This window comes from Papaver somniferum, chromosome 3 (assembly GCF_003573695.1).
Source record: "Papaver somniferum cultivar HN1 chromosome 3, ASM357369v1, whole genome shotgun sequence".
Classification (NCBI taxonomy): Eukaryota; Viridiplantae; Streptophyta; class Magnoliopsida; order Ranunculales; family Papaveraceae; genus Papaver; species Papaver somniferum.
This window is the reverse complement of record NC_039360.1, coordinates 42473896-42487943: the sequence shown is the minus strand read 5'-3', so window position 1 is coordinate 42487943 and position 14048 is coordinate 42473896.

Sequence of the window (14048 nt, the reverse complement as noted above, 5' to 3'; positions counted from 1 at the left end):
TGATATCAATATTAAAAGAACACTGAGGCTAAGATTCCACTATTTTCCAAGTTCAAAGTGATTAACCAATCTTTATATTATGCAATTTTCTTTAATTTGATTTACTATTGCAACAAGTAGATTTTCAAAAGTAATAATTGTAAATACCAAGTATGAAGCATTAAAAGTCTTAAACTAAGCATACTCCATCAAAATAGATCACAATTACTCAAATAAAAATCATATTCGATATTAGTTCAAGGCAAATAATCATAATAAAATTTCAAATAAAAAGATAAAATAGAATATACCACTTTTTGTTGGAAAAATAGCTTTCTCTATCGCCTCAGCAATGGGGTTTAGCTCCTCATATTAATCACTTGCTTAAAATATTGGTTTATGGTTCAAAAGTTGATTAAAAGTAAGGAAGACAATAAAACAGACAGTTTCCAACGCTGTATTGGCGCTACAAAGAAGCTGTTACAAACGACGAACTGTTACAAAGACCTGTTGGTTACTGTAGCAGTGTTACAAATTGAGACGCCTAAGTGTTGAGATATTAAGACTGACAGAACGACTGTTTTGAATGGTGTTTGTTCTTCAGCTTCTTCTTCTTCTCCTGTTGGTGTAACTCGCTCTGCAACTCGACTGATTCTTCTCTGTTGGGTTCTAAACTTATCCTAAGGTTGCGTAGGTCTTCTATGAGATATCCCAACTCCTTTTATAGCCCACAGGTCGATTGAACTTGAAGAAATCTTCGGCTATTCTTATCTTTCCTCAACCTCAAGTCTCGGGACTTCTTTCCCTGCCAAGCTTCTCTACGAGGTTCTGTGAGTTGTAAACTTCTCAAATAAGGTAAGATAGAGTCCTAAATATAGTTAACCTCTCCAGAATCTCGCCAACTCCCATATATATAACCAGAAAGTCCGATAATAAATTCGCTTCCCTGTTTCGCTCAAACCGAAGATTTATCACTGTTTTATCGAATCTAAAGATCATACCAATCCTGTTTTGATTCATCAACTAAATTCCAATCCATCTCCACGACAAACTCCGACTAAATCTCCTCCTAGTCATCAACAAAACTTCGATAAACATCCAGCTCCTCTGTTTCTTCTTCCGGCTTATCTAGCCCAACTCATTCGATCCAATCACACCTACCAGCCCTGTTTAGTCATAACAGGATATATCCAATCCAAAGGGACCATTGAATCCGGCCAAAACTCCAGCAAAATCTCGCCTGAAAATTCCGCTGCAAAACTGAATTTGAATTCAGTTTTTCCCGCCAAAATTCTGGTGAAGATAAAGGAGCCCCCCCATCCAGAGTAGGGGTGCCTTTAGCAGCTGCCTTAAGGGGTGTCCTTGGGGTTCCCCTTATACGAACCGGGGTCCGAATAGCAAGTGTCCTCCGGGTGCTTTCCGACAACTTTTCGAGCCAATTTTTTCCAAAAATATTTATTGGCCAAAAATACCTACAAATAAATAAAACACCATAATAAGTACAAAAATAAGCCCTAACAATATATAGAACCGAGACAAATCAGACACAAAAATGTGTCTATCAGAGTTCCTTTGTCAAGATACTGGTGAATTGGGATTCTCCAATCGTCTTCCCCTTCGTCTTCGTTGCTTCCATCTAACATGGATTGATCTTTGTGAGACCCGTCTGCTTCGTCATCTGGTTCTTCCATTCCTTCATCTTCTTTCTCTTTCTCTTCTTCTCTCATGGCCCTGGTCTGGACGGACAGGGTTTCCTCAACTGCTGAGGTTAGTCCTTCTATCGAAGGTTCATAAATTCTCCCAATTTGGACTGAGGTGGTATTCCTGTATCTCAGCATTGATGATATGAATGGTAAGGCATCTGCGTGTCTGTTGTCTTTTCGAAATACATGTCTGAATGTGACTTTGATGCATGCTTATGTGTTAACTTTAAGTACGAAGACAACATTGGATCCAGAGTTTCATATTTGAGCTCGATTTGTCTAATGACCAATTGTGAGTCACTAGTTAAACGAACATCCGATAATCCCATCTCATGTGCTAAGCGTAGACCATGTATGACCGCCTCATACTCCGTGATGTTGTTAGTGTATTGTTCGAATTCTAACCTGAATGCATAGATGAGTCGGTCTCCGGTAGGGGTTGTTATCACAATCCCTATGCCTGCTCCTTCTCTGTTTGAGGAGCCATCTACGAAGATTTCCCGCCTTCGTGAATTTTGCGGTTCGAGGAGATCTTCTGATTCTGGCTTATTTTCCTCCATTCCTGGGATGTCATCTATCTCCGCTTCGTCGTTCAGAGGTAGATCTGCTAGGAAGTTTGCTAAGATTTGTGATTTCTCATCTTTCCTTGTTTCGAAGATTATGTGAAATTGTTTGATCATGGCGTTCCATTTTGCCACTCTTCCAATTTTCTCCGTGTTGTCGAGGATTTGACTTATTTGAGCTTTTGTGAAAACTCGAATGGTGTGTGCATCAAAAAAATATCCTTAGTTTTGTGTTGCCACTACTAAGGAATATATGAGTTGCTCCACCTTGATGTAATTACGCTCCGCTGAACTGAGTGTCTTGCTGATGTAGTATACGGGCTTTTCTCCCTGTCGTTGGTCTCGTACCAACAATGCGCTCACAGCGTAGCTTGTTGCTGCTAGGTATAGGGTAAGTATCTCACCTGGCTCCGTCTTCTGCATAATGGGTACTGATGCTAAGTGCTTTCTGATTTTGTGAAAGGCTTGCTCGCACTCTGCGGTCCACATGAACCTGTTTCCTTTCCTTAGCGTGTCGAAAATGTTTTGCATTTATCTGACGATCTTGCTATGAATCTTCCCATGGAAGCTAAAATTCCATTTATCTTTTGTACTCCTTTTAGGGTTTGTGGATATGGCATCTCCATTAGTGCTCTGACCCTTTCGGGGTCTACTTCAATTCCTCGCTTAGTCACCAGATATCACAGGAATTTTCCTGAGGTAACTCCGAACGTGCATTTCTCCGAGGTTCACCTTCATGTGAAAGTTCCTCATGGCTTCGAATATCTCCCTTAAGTCTGAGAGATGGTTTTTTGCTTCTTTGCTTTTGAAGAGCATGTCGTCCACGTAGACCTCCAGTATTTTGCCTATCCATGGTTTAAAGATTTTGTCTACTGACCGTTGGTATGTTTCCCCCGTGTTCTTTAGTCCAAATCCTTGTGTAGCAGTATAGGCCTCGTGTGGTAAAGAACGCAGTATGCTCCTGATCTTCTTCCGCAAGGGTTATTTGGTTGTAGCCTGAGTATCCATCCATGAAGGATAGTCTTTGGTGGCATTCGGTTGCGTTGACCAGTTGGTCAATGTTTGGAAGTGGATAGCTGTCTTTGGGACACGCTTTGTTGAGATTTTAAAGTCGATGCAAATGCGTACGCCTCCGTGGTAGATGTACGCCATTTTACGTATGCGTTGCTTGAACGGTGGTATTACGGTCTGAGCCGAAGGTGGTGTGAGACCAAATTTGGATCAATTCCTAGCATGTCCTCCATTGACCATGCAAAGACGTCCGCGTACTCTTTTAGTAACCTTTGTAGTTGCACCTCCTCTTCCTCTTCAAGTAAAGTTCCGATGTTGAGCATCTTTGGTTCTGCCTCCGTCCCGATGTTGACTTTCTTCGTTGGTTCCATCGGTGAGCAGATTTTTTGCTGAGGTCGTTGAGGATTGCTTTTCTATAATTGTAATTTGGCGGAGACATCTGCGCCTGGAGTGGCGGAGGTACTTGTCTCCGGTGCTGAGACGACTTTGGGTACTAAGGAGGCTCCTTCCTGTACTTCCTTGGTGTTTGCCTTGCGTCTTTTTCTTTCGTGCTGTTGAGCAGCAGTTCTTTCTTCGTTGAGTCTGATTTCCGCTAGATTGCATAGCCTTGCGTATTGCTGGTCACCTTTGATTTCTATTTCACCCATATATATGGGAAAGCGTAGGTATGTCGAAGCTGTTCCTCGCAATCTATGGACCCATAGCCTGGCCATGATGACATTGTAGGGAGAAGGTGCTTCCACTATGAAGAACCGTGTATTGGTTACTAAAGGTCCTGCATGTACCTGCTATACAATTTCTCCTTTTGGTCTAGAGACTGCTCAATTGAAACCGTATATTGTGCAAGTGGAAGAATCCATTTGCTCCGCTGTCAAACCCATGCGTGGGTAGGGTTCGTAAAATAGCACATTTAACGAACTGCCCCCATCAACGAGGACCTTCGTAACATTCCATCAGTGTATTGGAAGAGTGATTACTAATGGATCATTGTGCATTTCAACCTCCTGGTTGATGTCCTTTGTTGAGAAAGTTAATGGCGTGGCCATCCATTCCTCCCAAGTGCTAGTAGGTGGTCCACTTAGCTTGAACACCTCATGGGATTCTATCTTCTTTCTATTTCGAGCTAACTCGAGGATATCTTCGAGCATTTCTTCTTGGCCTCTGTTGTAGAAGGTGATCATGTTGATGTATTTGCCGTCCTGAGGTAGTTCTACCCTTTTTTTTTGGGTCTCCCCAGTTTCCGTTGGTTGTAGTTGAACGTACTCCATAAATTTTCCTTCGTCGATGAATCTTTGGATCACATTGCGTAACTGGTAGCACGTATCAGCTGTTTTCCCATAGTATTGGTGGTGTGCACAATACTCCTTGGCCTCCTTCATTTTTTCTGGTTGCTTTGCCCTAGTATTAGGGTAAGGAAAGCCAGGCTTTGCTCCGTCCTTGCTTAGGATGTGAGAGAAAGTTGTATTTAGCTTCGTGTAGATTTTATCCATAAATTCTTCTCTTCCTTTGCCTCTTTTTCCTTTTCCATATTTGGATCGTTTGTCTCGAGAGCTAGTTATACCCCTGGCTTCATTTTGTCGCTTAGGTATCTCCGGGATTGGTTCCAGAGAGTTGGTTCGCTGCGGAGCTATTTTAGTCTTTTCTTGTGCCCTGGGGTTATCCTTCTGGATTTCTTCGAGTCTGATATAGAGGTCTTGGACAACCCTGAGCTCGCTTTCGGAATCGAGGGCTCTGTTGTGAAGCTCAACGAAGATGGATGAGGTTCTATCAAGTCCATACTTATAGCAGTTAATGTTAATTTCTGGATTGACTTTGTTGATTGCTTGGCACGTATTTTTTCACCTGTCTGTGTACTGCATCAATGTCTCTCGAGGTCCGATAGCTAAAGCAAATAGCCTATCTAACCCTGCCTTTGTTGATTTGTTGTACATGTATGTCTCCAAAAACACCGTAGACAATTGCTCGAAGAAGTCAATTGAGTTTGCTGGTAAGTTATCATACCAGGCTAGTGCTGATCCCGTCAAGCTTGCATGGAAGTACCTACAGAGTACTACCTCATCTCTTTCCAAATGGGAAAGGACACGAGTGTAATACCGTAGGTGGGCTGCAAGATCTGAGGTACCATTGTATGCTTGGAACGTAGGTACCGGGTATTTCGGAGGGATGGGTTCCCCTAAAATGAGAAAAGATAGTGGGGACGTGGTTGCTTCTTGGAGCAATTCTTCTAATCTTGCGCCTGCGTGGCTAATTTTTAGGCCTTGTATCTCCTTCCACATTTTCTCCATTTGCTCCATAACCATGTTCACGTTGTGAGCATCTTTGGAAAATGCTTCGTCGTAGTAGGATTGAGAGGGCTTGTATGTTGAGTCCATCTCGTCTGGATCGTGGTGCGCTCTACTGGTTCCCTTAGGTTGATTGACCTTTGGTGGGTTGAGATCCACCCTTCGTCTTCCTGAGATAGCTCTGTTATCACGTTGGTGGAGGGTGAGTTTGGGAACCTTCAATCTCTATGTCTAGCATACCTTTGAGGTTCTGGTTCTCTTGCGCCATTTCGTGTATTGCATCCTCGTTCTCCTTGTTACGGAGTAACAAAGCTGCTATTTGTGCCGCCATTTGATCTTCGTTGTGGGCTCCACCTCCTTGAGGGGTGTTGTCGGCTGGATCTTCAGAGTTTTCCACTCCTTCATCTATGATTGGTGCGTCTGGATCTATCTGAATTGGGCTAAGTTTCCCAACCCTCGTCCCGTAGGAGCTAAGGTCATGGGTAACCCTGTGTTGGCCACAGGTGGCTTTGTAGTGGTAGGATGCTCCGGTAACGACATGCCGTAAAGTGGTTGATCTCCCGATGTTTGCCCCATCCCTTAAGTCGGAATAGGTGATTTGTTAGAAATTGTTCTTCTTGCTATTTCGCTTTGTCCGTCCTCTGCTTCATTCCTTTGATTTTCTTGAGACGACTTTTGGGATCTTCCTCTGATGATTTCTGGTCGTGAGCTTGTTGGTACATCATTTGGTTTCTGCATGCCTTCGGTTTTTGTTATCCCGCGGTCACAGAAAAAGCGAAGAAATCTGCTACTTGGGTACCTTTGTTAAAAGTAGCAATTAATGCTCTGACATAGAAGACGGCTAAGCAACTTTTTCAGAGAAAAGACTGAAATAATATCTTTGAAAGACAGGTATTAAATGTTTATGACACCCTTGGAAAAGACAACCTTAGACGTTGAAAACCAATAAAAAGGGGTGTCAGATCTCGTGAAAAACAAGGTTATTAAATGCTTTAAAAGATCTTTCTTCCTTAAAATCTCACTGAGATTCCTATGTCAGTCAAAGGTTCTCATATCTGAAATATGCTTTGTTAAAAAAGGGATGTTTTAGTATAAAACAAAGATTTTGGCGTTTTGTGAGCACGCTTTTTTGTGAAATTTTTGTAAATCTGTAACAAGATACGTTTTTAGAGACTATAAACTCAAAAAACATACACACATAACGGATGAAAAAATCGCTAGAGAGTGAGATTCATCGCTAAAAAGAACAAATCCTTTCGTTGCAGAAGATACGTAAGTTAAAGGTAAAACTATGTCTAAACTCAAGATCGTGAGCCAAACACGGTGGGTGCCAAACTGTGACTACTCGTTTTCCCGTCGTCTACATAATGTATACAGCTCAGGGGATATGATGCTAAGTAGTATCGATACCTCTGTTGAACTGATAATGCTAAGTAGTAAAATATATTCAAGATCACAATAATAACGAAGAACACAAATATAATGTAAAAGCTTCTAAGTTATCATGAGACATAAAAGATTACGTGGTTCGACATTTGTCTACGTCCACGAGATAATGAGTGATTGTTTTGTATTAAGTTGTGGTGGTTACAAGAGATATTAATTGCTTCCCAAAGTAATATATAGAACTCAAGTTGAAGTAAATACTTAAGTTCTAACTATTAGAGAGGTATAAGCTTAAGACTAGATCTTCTCTCCTCGATATTGAATTTCTCTAATTTGTTGGCGAGGCTTGGTATTTATATCCCCTTCTGCTCCAGGTATCTCTTTGCTGCCTCTGGGTCCATCGTATGCTGATATACCTTTTGTACCAATGGTACCTTCGTCCACCGCGTACCTTCTCCAGTCGTATTCCGCCACCTCAGATGGCCCATGTTCCTTCGGGAACTACCCAACCTTAGTACAGGTTGTACCTTCGCTCACCGCCAGCTTCTGCCAATCGGGTTCTGCCAAGCCTTCTTTATCCACGTGCCTTGGTTCATGCGCGTAGATAAGAGATTTGTGCATTTAATGTTGATTAGATGCGTCATCCACCTCTGTCCCTTCGCCAGTTGCCTCTTTGTAGACTAGGCTTTTACTCTTCTCATCTTAACCGTTTAGGCCTTCTTTCTTGGGATGAGATAAAGTAGATCTGCGGAGGTATCCTTTGCTACTCAGGCTTCTCTGTCTAGCGAAGGATGTACAATTGAATTTTTATGCGGCCACTAAGATCGTGACACGTGCTCCACAGAATATTGGTATTCACAACTCTCATTCCAACCGTTGAAACATTCTTAGAGGACGTTATGCAGTTGTTACACCATTTCTCGTCAAAACAATTTTCAAAGTGATTGAAACATATCATGACTTTCGTCACTAGGTAAAGATAAACATGGTCGAAGTGAAACGCTTACCAACACATATTTCGAGATATAGATAGGCGAATTATACTCGAATCGAAATACCAAAAGTGTATAATCTAAGTCTATATATAGCATACGAATTTTTGTCTCAAGAAGTAGGAGATAGAGTAGATAGACTTTTGAGTGACAGATAAGTTCAAGTCTTCACATACCTTTTTGTCTAGAAGTTCCACCAGTTCCTTGAGTAGTTCTTCTTTTTGTATGATGAATCGCCATGAAGTCCTTGAGCTCAACTACACTTTTTATCCTAGTCCGAGACTTAGCTATAGTAGACTAGAAATCAATATTTATAGTTTTGATCACTAACATTGACAAATATGCTTGAGATAGCAACGCATGCTAGCTCGACCGAGTAATGCTCTAACAGTCTCGACTATTGTCCGTAGACGATCACACTTGGTATCAGACTTATAAGTTGATATTAAAAGATTATGGCGAATTTGGGTTCCCTCGTATTTTCATTGAAGTAAACTAATTCTTTGGCTATCACTATATTTTCTAAGATTTTCCTACCAGGTATAAATACAGATTGGGATTGATCAATCAAGGTATTGAGAAAAATACTAATTCTATAAGTGAAGATTTTATTTGAAGGATGCAAATCAGTTGTATGAAAGTGGGTCTTTCAAACCTAACATGACTGTAAGAACAATGTTAAAAAAATATAAAGCTAGACGTGTATCCAAGGATTTTACTCAGAAGTGAGGCATTGATTATCAATAAGTTTCCTCCGTGTCAAAGAGCGACTTATTCATAAGTATAATAGAATTATTAGTAGCTCAGCATGACTTAGAGTTACATCAATTAAATGTGAAAATAATCCTTTAATGGTGGTAAATTATTTAGTAAATTTACCCATGATAACCTGAAGGACTTGCCTTATAAAGACAGGATCACGTAATCCGCAAACTCAAAAAACTGACATATGAACTTGTTGTTATTCATATACCTCAAGATCAGTAGAAGAAGTTTATACTATTGGTTCGTATGTTCAAACATACTACTTATGATTAGTGATATTGACTTTATGCATTTCTTTATGCTAGAGCATAGCTTGGTTGAACCTACCAAGCGTTGGTATGTCAAGTTCGGTTGTCATATTTTAGTATCAAAACTCATTCTAGAATCGCTTGATTAATTACTAGATTCAACTTCATTTAGGTTAGACTAGAAAGTCTAGGAATGTTGAGACTTACAAGTATTACTCTAAAGACCTGAAGAATGTGAAGAAGTAACGACTACAACGAAGACATCATCCTTTCACTTGAGGTTAGTAATAATGGCTTAACTTGTTTCCATTCTTTACATCTCTTTAAAGTCGCTTTATATTGAAAACATAACATGCGAAGCTATATTTATAACACTCAAGTGATTAGACTTGGTCATAACATTATGATCAAAGTATCAAGGAATTATATTGAACTACGAAGTATAATGCTTATCTTTTGAATTTCGTAAATACGACATCAACATAATCTATGTATATAGTTACTTGATTATGTGTGGGATATAGGTGTGATTTTGATCCTAAATATTATTACATTGCTTTAAGCAAGTAGATGTACGAACTTGTTTCGTAATCGAAAGGGAAATCAATAAGTGCATTGGTCCGGTTTTTCATTGAAGATTATTTTGATGATCAATGCAATATGACGAGGTATAACCAATCTTAACTTATTTTTAGAATCAAGGAATAACCGGTCATAGTCTATAATGTGTGACAAGGTATAACCAGTCCTAACTAGTATTAGGAGACAAGGTATAACTGCTCATAACCTATATCTAGTAACATGGTATAACCGATCCTAACTAGTATTGGGTGCATGTGTATGTAGTGTGAACTACCAAATAATTCTCCCCCTTTTTGTCAATATTAATTGGCAAAGGTACGAAAACTACAGGATCATAATGAGGTTCTCAAAGAGATAATTCATGACTAAAAGAGAACATATCAACTTTGTTTCGATGATTTCACATAGTCAAAACTTAATGTAGGTTAACAATTTGAAGAGTCGATTCTCCTTTAACCATAGGTTTTTCACGAGACCCTGTAGGTTAACGACTTGAAGACTTCATTGGGATTGTGAAGCCAGACCCAACTATTTTCTCTATAGTTGTGTGATCTGATCTTGTTGTTTCTATCATGTTTGAGTACTATCTTCTTTAAGATTGGCTCGAGATTTAATCTCCGATTGGAAAGATAAAAAGTAATCATAAACATCTTCGTCTCATCGTTTGTGATTCCACAATATCTTGTTTCGCTGCCATACGATTAAGATTATTGTGAGGTGATTGATATTTCTAGGTTGTTCTTCGGGAATATAAGTCCGGTATATGAATTGGTTCCTGTTCACCTTGATTTATCAAAAAATAGAACAAAAAATCATAGGTATATCCGTGGGAGACAGATTTATCTATTCAATAGACTTTTCTGTGTGAGACGGATTGGTTTATCAAGTCTTCGACTTTGGGTCGTACCAACTCTTAGTTGTGGGTAAGATAAGCTAAGGGAATCAAGTGCGTAGAGTCCTGCTTGGATTCAGAGACGTAAGGAGCGCAACTGTACCTTGATCAGTGTGAAATTGGTTAAGGCTCAACTACATTCCAGTCTGAAGTTAACTTGGAGTAGGCTAGTGTCTGTAGCGGCATAATACAGTGTGGTGTTCAAATCTGGACTAGGTCCCGTGGTTTTTCTGCATTTGCGTTTTCCTCGTTAACAAAACTTCTGGTGTCTGTGTTATTTCTTTTCCGCATTATATTTGTTTATATGATTGAAATATCACAGTGTGAGTTGAATCGATCAATTGAGAAATCCAACTTTTGGTTGTTGATTGAAATTAATTGATCCTTGAATATTGGTCTGAGATTGATTAGGGTTCAACTACAGTCCATTCCGAAGATCATTGGTAGTAGGCTAGTGTCTGTATCGTCTTAATACAATGCGGTGTTCAAATCTGGACTAGGTCCCGGGTTTTTATGCATTTGCGGTTTTCCTCATTAACAAAATTTTGGTGTCTGTGTTATTTGTTTTCCGCATTATATTTTTTTATATAATTGAAATATCACAGGTTGTGAGTTGAATCGATTAATTGGGAAATCCAATTTTCGGTTGTTGATTGAAATTGATTGATCCATGAATATTGGTCTTTGGTACCGTTCAAGTTAATACTCTTATATTCAATCGGGCTCGCAAATTCCTATTTGCTGATTGCAGATTGAATTGAGAAAAAGAGATACAAAACTATTTTATATACTTTTCTCTATATTGAGTCTGACTGTCTAGTTGATTCTCTTGAAAGTATATTGGAGCTTGTATTCAGATTTCCAAACGAATTGTTGGGTGTGATTGTTAGACCCCCGTTTTTTGAAATTTAATCAACAACCAAAGGTTGGATTCACAATTGATTGAACTTACGCACAACCTGTGATATTTCAATTATATAAACAAATATAATGCATAAAAAAAATAATACAGACATCAGAAATTTTGTTAAAGAGGAAACTGCGAATGCAGAAAACCCCTGGGACCTAGTCCATATTTGAATAACATACTGTATTAAGCCGCTACAGACACTAGCCTACTCCAAGTTAACTTCGGACTGAATGTAGTTGAGCCCTAACCAATCTCACACTGATCAAGGTACAGTCGCGTTCCTGACGCCTCTAGCGCCACGCCGGATGTTGCACACTTGATTCCCTTAGCTGATATCACCCACAACTAAGAGTTTCTACGAACCAAAGTCGAAGACTTGATAAACCAATCTGTCTCACATAGAAAAGTCTATTGAATAGATAAATCTGTCTTCCACAAATATACTTATGAGTTTTGTTCCGTCTTTTGATAAATCAAGGTGAACATGATCCAATTGATAAACCAGACTTATATTTCCGAAGAATATCCTAGTAATATTAATCACCTCACAATAATCTTAATCGTATAGTATCGAAACAAGATATTGTCTAATCACAAACGATGAGACGAAGATATTTGTGACTTATTTTTATCTTGCCTATAGGAGATTAAATCTCGAGCAAATCTTAGAGAAGATAGTACTCAATCACGATAGGAAACAGCAAGATCAGAACATGCAATTACATAGAAATAGTTGGGTCTAGCTTCACAATCCCAATGAAGTCTTCAAGTCGTTAACGTACATGGTTTTGGAAAAACCTAAGGTTAAAAGAGAATTGAATCTAGGCGCAACTAGTATCACATAGGAGGTGTGGGGATTAGGTTTCCCAGTTGCTAGAGTTCTCCCTTATATAATCTTCAAATCAGGTTTGCAATCAATGTTACCTTGGTAACAAAGCATTCAATATTCACTGTTAGATGAAAACCTGATCAGACTCAAGCTAATATCTTTCAACTGTTAGATCGAACTTAGCTTGTTATACACAAATGAAAAGTTACTTCATTTAGATATGAGTAACCGTACCTAAACGTGTGCACCTTGTTGGCTCAACAATAGTTAACCGAAGTTATCCATGTGAACACTTTCATATCAACCATATTCATCTTAACCATAACTAGTTCAAATGACTCAAATGAAACTAGTTCTAGAGCTGTTCAATTGTTTATATTCTCATAGAAGTATACAAGACACAATTGAAGCAGAATCGATTTTTGATTCACTCGAATGAATTCATGAATATTATAGCCACGGTTTGCAAAATATTGCATCCTTAATATATAAACGTATTAGTTCATGAACAAACCGATTTTAGAACATAACCTACTCAAGTATACAAACAGGTACGCATACCTAAGTAGCCGGATTTAGTTTGGGTTCGCCAGTATGCGAATGGGTATGCATAACTTCCAAACTTAATTGAATTTCCGGAACTTGAACCTCACTCCAGTACGCATACCGGTATGCATACTAAATTCCCAGACATTCATTAACCAACCAATACGCATACGGGTATGCATACTATGGTTCCGGGACTTGGAATTACCTGCAACAGTTAGCATACAAGTACGGATACTGTGCTACATCCAATCATGGTTAATTGTTCTAAAATCCCATTTCAATCATTGAAACATTCTTAGAAGACGACAATAGATGTCTCACACAAACTATTAGCTTCAAAGCAATTTTCAAGTGATCGAATGATTAATACAAAACATTTCGAGTCTACATCAAATGACTGTCTCACACAAATCATGTAAGATGTTACAAGGCGATTTTCACGTGATCATCTTTTGAATTTTGTCAAGAATATAAGATGAACTTGGTTAAAGTGAAAGCTTACCAACACATATTTTAAGAAATATATAAGCGCGTTAAACTCAGCTCGAAGTATCAAATGTGTATAATCGAAGTCTACTATACGACTTTTGTCTCAAATAGGAGATATAGTAGACAAACTTTTGAGTGATAGATGATTTCAAGTATCCACATACCTTTTGTTGATGAAGTTCTGAAAAGGCGAGGGTACCCAAATATACCTCAAGCTAAAACTTTTCCTACCTATAAGTCGAGACAATGCAACTAATCGGTTCACACTTCGTGTGATCGTCTATGGATACGAGATCGAGACAATACAACAACGAAGTATGTTTACTTGATAAAAAGGTTCGGACTTAACCAAACACAATAGGATTACTTATCAAGTAAATAGGAATTAACGTTTGTGTAATTTACTTTAATTATAATAAAACAATTATAATGCTGAAATATAAAGTAAATGACACATCAAGATTTTGTTAATGAGGAAACCGCAAATGCATAAAAACCCCGGGACCTTGTACATAATTGAATACTCTCAGGATTAAGCCGTTACACAAAATTAAACCAACTTCGTATAGTTGAGACCAAGCAACTAAACCTATAGTTCACCTAGTTACGTTTGTATTCCCACACCTCCAACTTATGAATAAGTCACGTACTTGGAACAACTCCTTTGGTTTGTATTCCAAACAGTAAAGGAACAACAAATATGTTTTGTATCAACTCTCTTCAACCAAGTGATATGAGTCGGACAAAGGCTCTTCCGTTTATCTTAACATAAACTCCTTCGTCAGGTTCTTAGATCTATCTTATGTTCAATCACCGAAGTAATTGTTAAGATTTTGCAATCAATACTTTTAATCATAAAGAATTGTAT